Below are 14,790 nucleotides of genomic sequence, written 5' to 3'. Positions count from 1 at the left end.
AACCTGTCAATGGCCACCCTCGTCATTCCAGACTTCTGGAAAATGGGGAGAGTGGTCCCACTGCTCAAACCGGGGAAACCAGCCAACAAAGGAGAGTCTTATCGCCCGATAACTCTCCTTTCCCCGGTAGCGAACACACTTGAGGCCCTGCTGCTCCCGTACTTCACGAACCACCTGACCCCAGCGAAGCATCAACATGGGTTCCGTAAAGTACATAGTACAACAACAGCACTTAACGCCATAAACACTCAGATAACTCGTGGCCTGAACCGAAACCGCCCCTGTGAGAGAACTATTCTAGTAGCGTTGGACCTGTCCAAGGCGTTCGACACTGTCAGTCATTCAACGCTACTAGAAGATATAGAGGCCTCCTCACTCCCACAGGGACTCAAACGGTGGTCGGCGAATTACCTGAGTGGTCGACACTCGTCAGTAATCTTCAGAGACAAAACCAGCAAGCCACGTAATATTAAACAGGGGGTACCACAGGGTGGTGTCCTGTCCCCGCTACTGTTTAATTATTACATATCAAAGCTTCCTCAGCCACCAGAGGGTGTTAATATAGTCTCATATGCTGACGATTGTTCGATCATGGCGTCTGGGAATGCCAGAGATCGTGGTGCGCGTTGAAGTCACCAACTACCATACGGTTTTCACCTCTGAGTAGCGCACCTATTTCAGGGTGATATCCTTTCGAGCTCAACATCGCCTGACCGGATGGCAATACCCTGACATTCTAGGATGGTATCCCTGCGGTCGATGTCTGCTTCAATGAGACGATACTGCACGGTGTGGTGCGTGATGAACGCTAAACCTCCATCATTATCTCGCTCGCGATCTCGACGGTGCACGTTGTATCCGGCGCAATTCAACAGGGTTGAATTGCCGTGCAACTTCGTCTCTTGGACCGCAGCTATTAATATTCCATGCCTTCCCATAAAGACAGTTATCTCCTCGATCTTGCTCTGGAGTCCGTTACAGTTAAATTGTAGCACCTTTGTGTGCCTTGGGAGACCGATTGTGATGTGTATACTATACTGTACTTTACTTTACTTGTACTTCCTTCGATCTCTCTGTCGCGGCCGCTTCACACGAGTGGTACATTTGTACAGATTTGTACGGTTCTTATTACCACCACAAAACTAGGATCAAAACTTTGTTTCTAGTAGATATACATACCTTAGTTTGACAAAATTTTGTGCAAATGCGTATTCGTGTGACATGGCTTTGTGAATTCTATCCAAAAATATGAATGCTTAAAAGATTTGATTTCTATATTTTTAATAGTTATTGATGTTTTTATGTTTCTTAACAAATATTTTTAATCTTTGTTTTTCTTTTTAATATGCAACTTCTATTTGTTAGTTATTATGAATTGTGACTAACACTATAAAATAATTTTGTACAATTGTTGTGCTAGGATGAAGTTTCCAAATAAACAAACAAACAAACGCCAAATTCGAACCAAATCGGACCATAGATACGGTTTTTCGAAATACCTCGACCTTGGCGCCACCTAGGAAGACCATTTTACGCAAACATGATTCTACTTACATAGCCAATATATATTTTAAAAATCAGACAAATCGGCCCGTAAATACGTTAGATATGTAGCGTTAAGGTTTTCTTTAGAAGTTAAGATTTTACCTTACGGCTAGCTTTATTCACAAAATGATACTGCTGCTTTTTGTACGTTTAAAAGCGTCATATTCAAATTAAGAATATCAATACAATAAAGAAAATGAATAGAGAAAACAAAACAATATTGCCAACTTAAATCCAGCTATGAGGTTGCCATCTCGCATAAAACGTAAAACGCTAGGGTAGACCCCTACAGATATAAGTCTTTTATTTTTTTTTGTCGTGGTGGACCTTCCGATGGAAACACCCATATGGCAAAAACCGAAATAAAGCATACATGCACAGTTTCGGTTGAAACCGAAATAATGTCCAAATGCACAGTTTCCATATGCGCAATTTCGGTGGCCCGCGTATTTTATATTTTTAATATTTTATACTTTTAATATATATATATTCATTAGGGCGGGTCAATTTTTTTTTCGACATCGTTCCTAGCAGATTCTGATTCTACATAAAATTCTAAGAAAAAAAGTCCTTAAGACCATAGTCCCATAGTGAAAATTTGTAATCAGCTCTAACTTCGGAATTATAGTCACATGAACTCGAAATTTGAAATGCACAGATACCTATGGTAGGGGCTTATAGAAAGATATATGCATATAAATAAGTTTGTAAAAGGGGGCGTGGCACATCTCATAGGTGTGGAATCTTTTATCAGCTATAACAGCTATTAGTGATCTCATTGAAATGCATTTTGAAGATTTGCTATAATTGATCAAAGTGAAATTCAAATAAATTATATATGATATGAAGTTCACCGGGTCATCTCCTAGTCTTTAATATATACTAAGTTAATATACGGAATAATTACTAAAGTGTTACGAACGTTATTATTTTAATACAATAAGAAAAAAATAACTATAATTTTAAATAAAAAAATGACAAGTTTTAACCGCTGATACAGTACAGGTAGCAGTTTAAAATGGATAACTGGGTAAACTTAATAAAGAAAATATATTATCCGGTTAAATAAATAAGCCTGCCCGGATAACACAAAATCCTAAGCTTGATAAACATTTGGTGTTATAAAAGCTTTATAAAGCTCTACTTGAAATTATGATTCGAAAAATAATTTTGAAATATTGTAAAATTTTATTTATTTTTTGGTTTTTTAAAGTTAAAGTTTTATTTACTTACAGTAACGAACAAAAGTATTGCCACAGTGAATTTTTCGCAATATAGGCAAAGTTTCTAATTTATTTCCGATAATTTTTTATAAAAACATAGTTCATACTACACCAAAACACATAAAAATCAAATGTGTAAACTTTGTGAAAAACTCAGGAAAATTCAATAAATTTGCTTACTAATTTGCAACTTTCTATACAAATTTTTTTATGCAGTTTAATATTCCATTCAATTTTAGTTTATCAAAGTGCAAAAATTATCGGTAATAAATTAAAAACTTTGCATATTTGTATTGCGAAAATTCACACAATTTACAATAGTAAAAAATATATAATTTGCTTTGTAGTGTAATCTTGCGGTTCTTTAAATAAAAAATAGATATCAGAAATTAATTTTTCGTATCAATAAACTCCCAAGCACAGGTTTGTATTTAAAAAAAAAACATCCGTAACACTTTATTAATTATTAATCTGCATATTTTACCAATTCGTCGGAATATTTTTTTTTATGTTTTCTAAAATTCTTTTTTAAAGGAAAGGTGGGTCCTCAGAGGTAGTCTCCTACTAATTGAGTGTAGATCCGATAATTGGGCCATGAAGAAAATAACGGTATACTTAAATTTGTATATGAGAATTGAAGTCGGTTTTGTTTTTTGTTTAAAATTTACTCCAGTATCCACAGCTTCTATAAAAGAGTCGTGGGCCATATTTTTTTGTTAGATCAATTGTGGAACATTTGTACGAACTGCCTCGGCTTTTGTTCTTTTTTATCTCGAGGTTAAGTGCATTGTTCGATTGGGTGATATCATTGCCAAACATGATAGTACTTTGTTTGCCATCAATAAACACTAACTTGACGGATTTACAATATTCCACATTGATGCGAGCTTCAAAAGCTTTAAATAATATTTGCGAGTATGCGAGTTTTTACCGCTCTGGTAGGTGGCAGGCCTATAGCCAATATTTCTTAATCAATAATGTTTCAAATACTTTTCGTTTGACACCTATATTATAGTACATACTTTATCTTATTAACTTAATTGAATTAAATTTTCGAAATTGGTGGCAACCCGACTCAAAAATATTTTCAGTAGTAAGCTTTTTTAAACCTGTTTAATTGGATACCCATATTGCAATATTTAATTTATCTTACCAATTTAATTTAATTCAATTTTGAAACAGGTGGAAACCCCCCTCAAAAATATTTTTGCCTGTAAGCCTTCATAACCTCTTTCTTTTGACACCCATATTGTAATATCTATTTTTTCTCATTAATTTACTTATACTGAAATTTCAAACAGGTGGCAGCTCTCTATTTGTTTCTGGTTTTTACCATCCGGATAGTATAAAAAACTAACCAAAAAAAAAAAAAAAAAGTATTCAATCGGTCAAGTCGTTTTCGAGTCTTAGCGAGACTAACGGACAGTAATTCGCTTTTATATATAAGACTAGTAAGCCCGGATGGCGTTTAAACGCCAAAAATTTTATTTAGCTTTTTAAACAGGTTAAACTCTATTCAAAAACCTCAAAAAATATTCTTAATTATTTATCTAAACCATTTCTGAGTGATGACAGGTTTCGCATGATGTCGGTTTTCATTTTATCAAATTTCAAATCAACCTGTACCGCTAAAAAGCTCTAACTTCAAAAAATAAAACGTTATCGCACATCTATGTAGAATCCGAATTCTTTAATTTGACTTATCATTTTGGAAATTCTAAATAGCGTTGCAGATTAGATGTCCTTAAAAAAATAGATCGCAACCCTAATGAAAAATATTATCAGCCTAAAGTTTTCTTAAAAACCGCGCTTGACGCTAATATTTCGATATTTCATTTATGTAGCTTTTTTATAAGTAAAACAAATTCGACTTTTCAAACAGGTGGCAACCCCTTTAAAAGTATTTTCAAACTAAAATCTTTTTATCGTCATTGTTATACATATTTCAATTAGCTGATGAATTAAGTTGAATTTGATTTTTTAAGCGGCAACCCTCTTAAAAATTCCTTTCGAACCAAACTTTCGTTAAATACTTTTCGTATGACATTGTTATAAGTATTTCAAGTAACTGATGAAGAAGTTGAAATTTATTTTTTAAACACGTGAAAATACTCCTAAATATAGTTCTGAAATATAGGATGTTAAACCAATTTCCATTGATAACCATCGTATAGTAATTCATTTAATTTGTTAGACAATTTTAATTTAACCTGTTAATCTGGGGCAACACTCAAACACATCAAAAAAATTCTAAATTGTCAAACTAAACATTTCTTAAAACTCGTTCCCTTGACATCCATTTTAAATATTTCATACAACTTGGGTATAAAATAATTTAATCAACTTCTCAAATATGTGACAACCCTCTTCAAAATATTTCCAAACTACTACCTTCTTAAACCTCTTTTATCTGACACCCATATAGTGATGCCTTATTCACTTACCAAATTCCTTAAATTGAAATTGAATTATATTTTTTAAACATGTGGCAACCCTCCTACACGTAGTTAAGATATAAAGGCTTTTCAAAACCATTTCGTTTGATACCTATATTGGAACAATTGATTTATCTTTTTAAATAATTTGTCCCTAATTTCATAACTGGTGGCAACTCTTTTCGAAAAAGTAAAACAATATTGAACACCCGCACCTTAAGCCCTTTAATTTGACACCTGACTATTGAAAATCGAACGAACGGTACGGATCTGATGGTATTGAATATTATAAAGTTGAATTAAATAGTTCAACAGGTGGCACGCTTTTCGAAAACATAAAACCAGTTTGCACATCTACAGGCCAAGCGCTTTAATTTGACACCCCATTTTTGAAAATCGAACGAACGGTGCAGATATTTTATGCTGCACAAAAAATGCCTTCGTGTATTATATATATAGATATCTTCTTTTAAAAATGCGCAGGCCCTCCTTGTCCGCCCCACCCCTAAATCGTTGTACAAATAGCTAAAGATTTCCCGGTATTTTGATTCTAACAGTGAAGACCCCAACCCGCGCGTAATTTGTTGTTAACGTTGCGAAATCCACCAAATATGTTGATGCAAATAGCATAAATTTTATCATCAAAAGTGCGTGAAATAGATAAATGTGGCTTAATTGTACACACTTTTAATGCACATAACCATTTTCTTTTAAGTAATATGGTATTTTTGTTAATTTAAGCACGATAAAACATTTGTAAAAGTAGTGAAGTAGTAAACATGCGAGGGTTGCAACTGAGCACCGAAGTTGCTGCTGCCAGACGAATTTAATAATGTCAAAAGCAATATCGCAGAACTTTTGACTCCATATTTTAGGTTTATGAAATATTGACTCTATTACAAAAACCATAGCACCGCAGGCGAAAATTTGGGATAAAAAATCCCGCATCACAAAGTATAATTCTCTTTCTGTTTTGCGAAGAAAAGGGGCTGACGACCTTTTGCAGAGAACACCTTTCTGCATAGGCGGCTTTCGGCCGCGCTTAGGGATTATAACCCTCGCAAAGTAGAATTCTCATTCTGTTTTGCGAAGAAAAGGGGCTGAACACCTTTTGCAGAGAACACCTTTCTGCGTAGGCGGCCTTCGGCCGCGCTTAAGGATTATAACCCTCACAAAGTAGAATTCTCTTGCTGTTTTGCGAAGAAAAAGGGCTGACCGCATTTTGCAGAGATCACCTTTCTCAGTATTTTTGCGTATCTGAGTATTTTTGCGCCTTCGGCCGCGCTTCAGGATCATAACCCTTAATATGTAGAATTCTTTCTGTATATGCAGGACTTTTTCTTAAAGGTATATAACATTTGTTCTTTTTTATGTATTTTTTTCTTCCGTTATACAAATAATTGAATCTTAATGGCGTGTGGTAAAAGATTTTTATTATGTATTTTTCAAAGAAAAACATAAATTTTTGATAAAAAAAATTGCCATAATTGAAAATTTTTTTAGGGGTTGTTATTTAAAAAGCACATATTCAAACCTACCCTTATGTTGTGGAGGTCATTATGAAATATAAGTTGGGTATTTTAGTGTCCTTAGGTTTCCAACATCTGGTAGCACCCTTCTTTTCGGGTAATACAGCCATTTTGCTTGTTTACTTTGTTGAAGAAAAGTAGTGAAATGGTTAAACGCGTTTTATATTGTTAAAAATAAAATAAGATACATTTAATGTACACAAATCACACGTGAACATTGAAATGATCGTGTATTTATGCAAGTGCAAGTGATAGCTGCACCTTTTATATGAAAATTTGCTAATGGAAGTGCAAAAAATTTGAACAACAAATTACTTAACTACTAGTATTAAAAGAGTAAAAATAGTGAGAATTTATGTAATTACATCTGTCTCTTAGCATCCTCGTAAAGTTTCATGAGAAAATTCGTTATAGTTTTGCTAAAACACACACTTGTCGAAGTGCACTTAAGTCAAGCCCTGTGGAGTTCTGCAGTAAACGCTTTGTCGATAGCGACATGATTTCTTTGAACGCGTCAGCGACATCATGAATTTATATGAGTTTGACATAAAAGAAGAGAAGAAAACTTATCTGTCGGTGGAAAAATAGAAATAGATCTAATCTGGCTACAACCACAGTCGTCGCAAAATAATTATCTACGTAAGAATACGTGGAAAAATAATTTCACAGCTGTGGGTCCGTAGCTCGTCGTTTTCATTGTGTTGGGACTAGAAGGCCCGCCCCTCCGGAGACATAGTTTTTAAGCAATTTACATTAAAAATTGCAAAAATACCAAATTCAACCTCATTTTTACCTTCCTTTTATTAGCTCGTGATGTAACTATGTAATATTGATGCGCCTAAAAGATGCAGCGATTTCTATACTCAAGTTACATACCTGATGACAATACGAATGGCAATTATAATAGGGAGGTTTTAGTTTTTTAAACTATAATTTTGTTTCCTTTGTACACCAATTGAACTGAAATGTCGTTCTGCCATACATAACGAAAAATGCCGAAATACACAAAACGGAAGCAATAATAAAATGACGTAATGACCGCGCAACTTAAAAAAATTGTTCATTATTTATAGAATTATCGGTTTTATAATAAAAAGCGCCGCAGGGGTTGGCTTTCCAGAACCGAACCAATCGACATTTCAGCGAAAGTATCAGGAGTTTCGTCATGAAACTTGGTGAGGATGTTGGGGGAGGCTTTCTCTCTCTCTTGTGTGATATACTATATTTTCAATGTTCATGTACGTATTTTATACTTTTAATATATATATCCATCAATTAATTAAGTAAAACGCGTTTATAAATTCGTCCACGCGTTTTAGCACTTTTTACAAACAAACAGAAATAACAATGGCCGACAATAAGAGAAAATGTGTGCTGCCATACTTCTCGACGCTATAAAAAACACTTGCACTTAGAAATCACTGGGGCGACAGCCCAGGTTTACCACACAGAAAGGGAATTCTAGTTACCTCATCCTTTGCCAAGGCTACATCACTGGGGCGGTAGCCCCAGTTGATGCACACCAAAAGGAGAATTCTATTTGGTAAGGGTTATAATCCTAAAGCGCGGCCGAAGGCCGCCTACGCAGAAAGAAATTCTACGCAACAATACTGTGGACGCAAGTAAAAATAGACATACGCACATCAAACGAAAGGGAAATTTTCTATTTTAATATTTTTTTTTGTAACTTTAAATGCGAATTACTTAAAACTATAAGCCTTCGGAGGGTGGGGTCTTCAGATTTAGAATCTGAAAAAGCTCCTCTATATTCCCTAATATTTTTTTCCAAAGCCTGGATCCGTTTTGGAAAATTAAAAAAAAAAAAATAGGATGGGAAGGGTGTAGAGGGTGTCCCCCTGATTGTAAATTTGAAAGTTCTGAACACATTGAAAACGACGAGCTACGGGCAACAGTTTCAAATATGTTATCTTCGTTATCTAAGGGCCTGTCCACAGGAAAACACTGATGTCGTGATAACCATGTCACAAAATATGCTTTGGGAAAATTTTCCTTAAATTCGGTCCAAATTTCAAAAAAAAAAATGAGGCCCTATAAAGGAGCTTTTTACGATTCTAAAAGTGAAAACTCCAGAGCGCGGAGGCTTTTATTTAAAAAGTTAGTAGCTTTTAAAGGTGCACAATTCTCCATAAAAATTTCATTGATAACATAGAAGTTGTGGAAAGGAACACAGATATTGGTGCTACCAGATGATGAGAATAGTAAAAAAGTGGGGGTTTTTGTATTCACCTTGTATTTAAATACTGTTTTATATAAAAAAGCGACGCAGGACAAGTATTGATTTTAATAAAAATTTTAATTTATCGCATTATCGATTTTCATAAGAAAGCGCCGCAGCCGAAAATTTATCATTATTTATTTATCGAAGTATTGTTTTTTTTTTTTTAAGCGCCCGACCACCTAGGCCCCCTATGGGGCCAAAAATTAAGATTTTTACTTGCGTCCACAGTATTTTGCGTAGAATTCCTTTCTGCGTTGGCCGCGCTTTAGGATTATAACCCTTACCGAATAGAATTCTCAATCACGAAATTCATGATAGTTTGGTGAAAATAGCCAAAAACCGATGCAATGGAAAGGCAACTCCATATTTTCAATGGAGACCGCCTATTTCCCATGATAATTTTTTTATAGATAGCAATTTGATAGTTTTACAGCCATATTTGCATTTGAAAGAAAGCGTGCTGGTGGTAACATCGATGAAATTTTGATATTAAATTAAAATATGAATGTGTTTCCTATTGGATTATTTATGATTGCGTTTTATGAAATTATTCAGCAATTTTTTTAAGATTTAAATGTTTTTAAACACCGAAATTTTGAGAATATTGTCTTGTGGCGTCATGCGGCAAGTGCTTATTTCAAGACATCAAAGTGCCCACACATAAAAACTTGCAATCATATTGCTCGTCAAAATGACAGTTGGTAGGCCATCGGTGTTTGCCTGTGGAGGGGAAAATTTTAGTGAAATTGGACAGGAAAAAAAAAAAAATTGGAAGGGGGGGCGCGGTCTAGGGGGTATTTTGGGTACTCTTTATGAATTTGTACAACGATTTTGCGTTGCTGTGCCCAAACGCGTGAATCGAATCAAAAACCTTTTACACACACTTGTAGACAACAGTGTCACAAAAATTTAATTTAATAAATCTGTCCACTAAATTAACAATAATGTCGGAAATATGGTATTTGTTGCAAATTTCCGAAATATACGTACACTGATTACTCTTATTCTGCCTTTAAGCAGCCACTTAATATCTTCATTTTTATGTTTATATTTACTTTACACATCACACTATTAGTTGTTAGTTGTTTTATTCCTTTAGTTGAAACTTATTCGTCGCAATTTATTAACTAAAATTGCTATGAAAATCACCCATGCGCCTGTGATTGTATATGCAAATTAAATGACGGAGCTGAGCTGTCAAACACACAATATATACACGAAGGATAAAGACAAAAGAAAATAAGCAAAAACCCCAGGTTTACTACACTGAAAGGGAATTCTAGTTACCTCATCCTTTCTAAAGGCTTACTGGGCGGTAGTCCCAGTTGGTGTGCACCAAAAGGAGAATTCTATTTGGTAAGGGTTATAATCCTAACGCGGCCGAAGGCCGCCTACGCATAAAGGCGTCTAAAAGCTAAACAACTTTTTAAATTATACAGGGTGTCCCAGAACTCAACGTCAAGCCGAAACGGGGTGACAGGATTGATTGTAACCATCATGAGAAAAATCAGAAAAAAAGTCTATCCTATGCAGTTTGAAAATTATGGGCATTTAAGAAAAACCTAGAAATTTGGTCAAACTGTAACCATTTTTCGGATACTGTGGTTAATTTTTATTATTTTTGTTCATTTAAAATTTGGATCCTTAACCCTAAATAACATTTCTAGAACCTAAGTAAAAAATAATGACACAATTTCCCCAAGTTTTCTAGAATTAAGACTATTTGTTAAACTATGAATTTAAATTTTTTATAATTTGTCGACTTTGAAAGGCCCTCCTTTCAAAAAAATGTACTAAAGTGCCTTGGCAAGTGCCATTAAAAGTTCGCGCATTTAATCAGGATTGTAAAATGGTACAATACTTCTTAGTTTCATACTAAAAAAACGAGTAAAAAATAAAAACCTCAAGTAACCCGATTTTTGCTAACCCATTTTACTCAGTTCAAATGTTTTGTATTCGCACAAGCTCTTGGTAAGTTCTTAATTTTACGGCAAAATGATGAGAGAGATGGATAGTGGATATGTTTGCCATGAGCGAGCGAGACAGATAGTGACGCCACTTTTACCAAAGTCAACAAAGGTAAGTAAAATTAATAAAATAATGAAAAATCTTGACTTGGGTTTAGTTTAGGTTTATTGGAATAAAAGTCAGATAGGGAAACAACATTTTTTATTACAATAAATGTTTAAATTGTTTACCATCAGCCTCAATACACGCCCTACATCTTCTTAAAAAAGATCTACTTATTAGCCGGGCATATCCTCGAAAGTGGATGTCCTCAGAAGCTTGAGAAATTCGTTCACGCAGCTCGGCTACGCTCTCAATAGGCTTTGAATAAACTTTTTCTTTGAGAACGCCCCAATAAAAAAATCCAGGGGATTTAAATCTGGGGAACGGGCTGGCCACAAGATAGTGCCTGAACGTCCAATCCACCTTCCTGGATATTCCTGGCCAAGGAAATCTCTTACTTGCACTGCGTAATGCGCTGGACAGCCATCTTGTTGATACCACATGTGGCGACGATCTGTCAGTGGTATGTCCTCTAACAAAGTTGGTAAATTTTCTCGTAAAATACGTAGGTAATTCGTGCCATTCAAGTTCTCAGGCAGGTCTAAAGGCCCAATAAATTTGCCGTTTAAAATTCCGGTCCACAGGTTTACTTTAAAGCGATACTGGGATCTGTCTTCTCGCATTAAATGTGGATTCGCCACATGCCACTCGTGAAAATTGTGTAAGTTTATGTAACCATCTTTTTTAAATGTAGATTCATCTGACCAGAGAATTTTCTGGATGAATTGGGGATTTTCATTATGCCTCTAGCATTGTTCTACAAAATGAAATCCTTTCAGGATAATCTCGAGGAAGAAGACTCTGAACTCGTTGTACGTGAAACGGATGCATTTCGGCTCTTTGTAAAATACGATGTGCTGTGCTTTTGGGTATTCCCGTTCCTTCTTCAATTCCACGAACGGAAATACTTATGTCATCTGCGACCTCTTGCAACACTTCTTCCTCGTAAGGAAAGCGAGCTCTACCTCCAGCCTGTATTTGATTCGGGAAATGGCCGCCCTCTGTGAGTGAACGGTGCACATTAACAAACACGCGGTGATCCGGATAGCGCTCTAAATTTGGATATCTTTCCCGATAAAGTCTAGCGGCGGCACTTACGTTGCATCTGCATTCTCCATAAATGAGGTGCATGTTCGCATATTCTTGTGAAGTGTAGCGCGTAGGCATGGTAGATAACAAGGATGCCAACAAAAGTCCAATTCCAAAAGAGAGAAGCCAAAGTTGCCGGTATATAATCAACAAGTCCAATTCACAAAAATCCAAGTCCAAAAAGCCAATGTTGTCAGTACTAAATCAACACAAGCGAATACGGAAAGGTGCGCTGTAGACGAATGAGCGAAACGTACTAACTACAGTGTTGCCGTTGNTGGATTCGCCACATGCCACTCGTGAAAATTGTGTAAGTTTATGTAACCATCTTTTTTAAATGTAGATTCATCTGACCAGAGAATTTTCTGGATGAATTGGGGATTTTCATTATGCCTCTAGCATTGTTCTACAAAATGAAATCCTTTCAGGATAATCTCGAGGAAGAAGACTCTGAACTCGTTGTACGTGAAACGGATGCATTTCGGCTCTTTGTAAAATACGATGTGCTGTGCTTTTGGGTATTCCCGTTCCTTCTTCAATTCCACGAACGGAAATACTTATGTCATCTGCGACCTCTTGCAACACTTCTTCCTCGTAAGGAAAGCGAGCTCTACCTCCAGCCTGTATTTGATTCGGGAAATGGCCGCCCTCTGTGAGTGAACGGTGCACATTAACAAACACGCGGTGATCCGGATAGCGCTCTAAATTTGGATATCTTTCCCGATAAAGTCTAGCGGCGGCACTTACGTTGCATCTGCATTCTCCATAAATGAGGTGCATGTTCGCATATTCTTGTGAAGTGTAGCGCGTAGGCATGGTAGATAACAAGGATGCCAACAAAAGTCCAATTCCAAAAGAGAGAAGCCAAAGTTGCCGGTATATAATCAACAAGTCCAATTCACAAAAATCCAAGTCCAAAAAGCCAATGTTGTCAGTACTAAATCAACACAAGCGAATACGGAAAGGTGCGCTGTAGACGAATGAGCGAAACGTACTAACTACAGTGTTGCCGTTGCAGCGTCAGACTGGTAGCGTAGCCATTTGCTTGGTATGGCGACTGTATCTGTTTCATTCGCACGCGTTTAAACGACGCATCTCCGTCTCATTGCGTGGCGTCACTATCTGTCTCACTCGCTCATGGCAAACATGTCCACTATACATCTCTCTCATCATTTTGCCGTAAAATTAAGAACCTACCAAGAGCTTGTGCGAATAAAAAACATTTGAACTGAGTAAAATGGGTTAGCAAAAATCGGGTTACTTGAGATTTTTATTTCTTTACTCGTTTTTTTTTTTTTGTATGAAACTAATGATTTGCTTGACCTTGGTTTATCGGTCCAAACAGGAATCTTTATTTACGGTTGATGGATAGCTCGTTTCCAATGGATGGTGGCAAGAAAGTGGCTGACTTACGTGTAATGATTTTGTATTACCGGCTTATGGTGACTCAATTGCTGTTAAATGAATAGTCCAGATTTGATGCTCACAACTTCTTTATTATACGCAACAACATGGCTGGGGATTTGCCGGAAGGAATCACCATCAATCCATATCAAGTATTTATTGGTCCGCTTGCTGGGGTCTGAGCTCAGTGAACGAGAAATTCAGCTTTTTAAATGAGATCGTTTTATATCTGTATAGTACTCACGTTCCAACTCGCACTTACCATGGTAGATCTCCCTCGTGCCCTTGGTTCAATAAATCGGTTCGGGCGATGATTGTAAAGCGAAATAAAAGATATTCTCTCTGGAAAAAGAACCGCACTGAGGAATACTGGCGTGCATATAAACTTATCCGAAATGAGACCACGGCCATCATAAAGCGCGAGAAGTGCAAGTGCTATAGCAAAATGTTGGATATCTCGCTACCAAATCATGTTTTGTGGCGCAACCTAAAAAACCTTCGTATACATGTTAGTGACAGTCCTGATTGTTCCCTTAGTCCTGAAGACCTTAATGATGCTTTTGTCAATCGTGTTACCCCATCTTGTGTTAATGCTTGCTTTACATCCTGGCTTTCATCTGTTGTGACTGCTTGTCAAGTCTTTGAGTTTAAAGCTGTGTCAGAAGTTGAAGTGGCAATTTGTATTAATAAAATAAGGTCCAATGCAATTGGGGCGGACAGCTTACCAATTAAATTTGTAAAAATAATTGCACCGTACATTCTGCCTACTCTCACCCATGTCATCAATCATAGTATCACAACTTCATGTTTCCCTGATACATGGAAGGTCGGCACGGTGCAACCAATTGCTAAAAACAAGTCTGCGTGTAGTCCCAGTGATTTTCGACCAATAAGCATTTTACCCGCACTCTCCAAAGTCTTCGAGACATTGATGTCTGAACAAGTTCATGACCATATTGATAAATTTAGCCTGCTGTGTCCGTTCCAGTCAGGCTTCAGAGCAAAGCATAGCTGTTCCACGGCTATCTTAAAAATTTTAGATGACATAAGAGTACCATTTGACAAAAACCAATGGACTTTATTATGCCTACTTGACTTCTCTAAAGCTTTTGACTCTGTGAACCATGACTTACTTTGCATGAAGTTAAAATACTATTTTGGTTTTGGGGATTCCGCAACGCGTCTCATGCGGAGCTACTTGGCGGGTAGAACCCAGTGTGTTAAAGTTGGCTCGAAAACTTCTGGTCTAAAACCAC

The 14,790-nt window shown here is 36.3% G+C and overlaps 1 protein-coding gene and 1 long non-coding RNA gene across 2 annotated transcripts in view; both read left to right on the top strand.

The window, feature by feature from the left end:
* Positions 1-14,790, top strand: part of LOC108362435 (E3 ubiquitin-protein ligase CHIP-like) — a 144,964-nt gene that overhangs the window by 21,607 nt on the left and 108,567 nt on the right. The gene's annotated exons all lie outside the window — the stretch shown is intronic.
* Positions 9,898-10,855, top strand: LOC108362433 (uncharacterized). Its single transcript, XR_001847466.1, has 2 exons — positions 9,898-10,327; positions 10,411-10,855. It is a non-coding gene; the product is annotated as an uncharacterized LOC108362433 (long non-coding RNA).

Source organism: Rhagoletis zephyria, unplaced genomic scaffold, assembly GCF_001687245.7.
Source record: "Rhagoletis zephyria isolate East Lansing unplaced genomic scaffold, Rhagoletis_zephyria_1.1 Rzeph_scaffold_01009, whole genome shotgun sequence".
Lineage (NCBI taxonomy): Eukaryota > Metazoa > Arthropoda > Insecta > Diptera > Tephritidae > Rhagoletis > Rhagoletis zephyria.
The sequence above is the reverse complement of the archived record's forward strand: the minus strand, read 5'-3'. Positions and strand labels throughout refer to the sequence as shown.